This window comes from Chiloscyllium plagiosum, chromosome 8, assembly GCF_004010195.1.
Source record: "Chiloscyllium plagiosum isolate BGI_BamShark_2017 chromosome 8, ASM401019v2, whole genome shotgun sequence".
NCBI lineage: Eukaryota > Metazoa > Chordata > Chondrichthyes > Orectolobiformes > Hemiscylliidae > Chiloscyllium > Chiloscyllium plagiosum.
The window spans coordinates 6,536,915-6,539,940 of NC_057717.1; the positions used below are offsets into that span (position 1 = coordinate 6,536,915).

The window sequence follows — 3,026 nt, forward strand, 5'->3', positions numbered from 1 at the left end:
CCTGCATTAAACAGGAATTCATTAGAATTTGTAGCAAAGGTGGTGAGGTAATTTTTGGAGACTTCAATCTTTGTATAATCTGGGACAGACACATTGGCAAGAGTGATATTATCCGAGATCCTCCTTGAATGTTTTTGTCAGTGTTTCTTTGATTAACACATTGTGCAAATAACTAGGGATGTAACTATCTCAGATCAACTGTTGGGTGATGAAGCTGAGTGAATGAGTAATATCACACCAAGATCCTCCAAGAAATTACACCAGAATTCAAAGAGATTATGACATTTTAAAGTGACCATAAAACACACCCGAGCATCAGTAACAAAGCCAATTACATGATTTTGAGAGAGAACTGACCAAGGTAACAGGGGAAACAGACTGAAATGTCAGTCTGTAAATGAACAGTGGAAAACATTTAGACCCAGAGAGTCCTAGAGACGTACAGCACATAAATGGACCATTCGGTCCAATTCGTCCACGCCACCCAGATATCCTATCGTAATCTCGTCCCATCTTGGCCCATATCCCACTAAACCCTTTTTTATTCATATACCAATACAGATGCCTTTTGAATGCTGCAATTGTACCAGCCTCCATCACTTCCTCTGGCAGTACATTCCATACATAACCACACTCTGCATGAAAAGGTTGCCCCTTAGGTCCTTATTAAATCTTTCATCTCTCACCCTAAACCTATGCCCTCCAGCTCTGGTCTCCACGACCCCAGGGAAAATACCTTGTCAATTTATCCTATCCATGTCCCTCATGATTTTATAAACCTCAAGAATGTCACCCCTTAGCCTCTGACGCTCCAGGGAAAACAGTCCCAGTCATTTCAGCATCTCCCAATAGCTCAAATCCTCCAACCTTGGCAACATCCTTGTAAAGGAAGGCAAAGGAAGGCATTCCTGAAGAAGGGCTTATGCCCGAAACGTCGATTCTCCTGTTCCCCGGATGCTGCCTGACCTGCTGCGCTTTTCCAGCAACACATTTTCAGCACCCAACATCTTTGTAAAACCTTTCTAAACACTTTCAAGTTTCACAACATCCTTCCAATAGGAAAAAGACCAGAAATGCATGCAATATTCCAAAAGTGTCCTAACCAGTGTGCTGTACAGCTGTAATATGCTCCTATAATCAATGCTTTGGCCAATAGAGGAAAGCATACCAAACACCGTCTTCACTATCCGCTTACCTGCGACTCTACTTTCAAGGAGTTATGAACACTAAGGTCTCTTTGTTCAGCAACATTCCCTAGGACCTTCACATTAAGTGTACAAGTCCTGTTCAGATGTGCTTTCCCAAAATGCAGCACCTCACATTTATCTCAATTAAACTCCATCTGTCACTCCTCAGCCCATTTGCACATCTGATCCAGATCCCGTTGTAATCTGAGGTAACCTTCTTCACTACCCACTATATCTCAAATTTTGGTGTCATCTGCAAACTTGTTAACTGTACCTCCTATGTTCATGTCAAAATCATTAATATAATGACACCAGCACCGATCTTTGTGGCACACCATCGTCCTCCAGTGTGAAAAGCAACCCTCTGCCACCGCCCTCTGTCTTCTACCTTCGAGCCAGTTCTGTATCCAAACAGCCAATTCTCCCTGTATTCCATGAGATCTAACCTTGCTAACCAATCTCCCATGAGGAACTATTTCAAACACCTCACTGGAGTCCATAGAAATCACATCCAATGATTGGCCTCCTTTTTGTTACTTCTTTAAAAAAAGCAATCAATTTCTTGAGACATGATTTCCCACACACAAAGCCAAGCTGACTATCCCCCAGTCACTCCTTGCCTTTCTAAATACATGTAAATCCTATCTCGCAGGATTCCCTTCAACAATTTACCCACTACTGATGTCAGGCTCACTAGTCTGTAGTTCCCTAGCTTTCCCTTACCACCTTTCTTAAATGGTGGCACCACGTTAGCCAACCTCCAGTCTTCAAGCACCTCACCTGTGATAATCAATGATACAAGTTTCTCAGCAAAGGGCCCATCATTCGCTTCCCTAGCTTCCCACAGATTCCAAGGTACACCTGATCAGATCCTGGGGATTTATGCGCTTTTAAGCATTTCAAGACATCCAGCACCTCCTCCTCTTCGATATAGGCGCTTTTCAAGACGTCACCATCTACTTCCCCACATTCTATATCCTCCATTTCCTTCGCCACAGTAAATACTGATGCAAAATACTCGTATAGTATCACCACCATCTCCTCCGGCTGCACACAAAGGCTTCCTTGCTGATCTTTGAGGGGCCCTACTTTCTCCCTAGTTACACTCTTGTTGTTTATGTATTTATAAAAACCCTTTGGATTCTCATTAACACTATTTGTCAAAGCTATCTCATGTCCCCTTTTTACCCTTCTGATTTCCCTCTTAAGTATACTCCTCCTGCCTTTATATTCTGAGAATTCACTTGATTTCTCGTGTCTATACCCGACAAATTTTTCCTTCTTTTTCTTAACCAAAATCTTCATTCTCTCGTCATCCAGCATATCCTACACCCACCAGCATTTCCTTCCACCCTAACAGGAATACTACATACTGTCTCTGGAAAGCCGTTATCTCATTTTTGAAGGCTTCCCAATCTCCAATGATAAAGGCTTCATTCTCTTAAAATGGAATCACCCCAATTCCTGCATCTCATGAAACTGTCACTTGAAAATAATAAAAAAAAGAACATTCTAAACGAAGGTTTTGATGAGGTGACCTCTGGTCAGTCCTGTCGATCTGGAGGTTACCAGATACACGGAGAATGCTTTCTACTAGAGCAGCACCAGGTCACTGTCAGGCACACAGACAGAATGGGCAAATAGATTCACATCTGAACTCACATTTCCCAGCCTGGGAATCTGAAGCTGTGCACAGCCAATTCTGGTAAACATCAGCAAAATTAGGTCATCAAGATCGGCCCAATAGTCTAATAAAAAAGTGGGAGCAGCGATTCAGTCTAAAATATCCTTCAGGTTCCACATTGCAGTCACGGTTCCATCCTGCATGTTATATGAATC

General features: G+C 42.5%; 1 long non-coding RNA gene across 1 annotated transcript in view; it reads right to left on the minus strand.

Annotated features, from left to right (window-relative positions):
* Positions 1-3,026, minus strand: part of LOC122552399 — a 15,566-nt gene that overhangs the window by 1,159 nt on the left and 11,381 nt on the right. Inside the window, exon 2 of the long non-coding RNA XR_006312361.1 lies at positions 2,850-2,935. This is a non-coding gene — a long non-coding RNA (uncharacterized LOC122552399). The remainder of the gene's footprint in view (positions 1-2,849; positions 2,936-3,026) is intronic.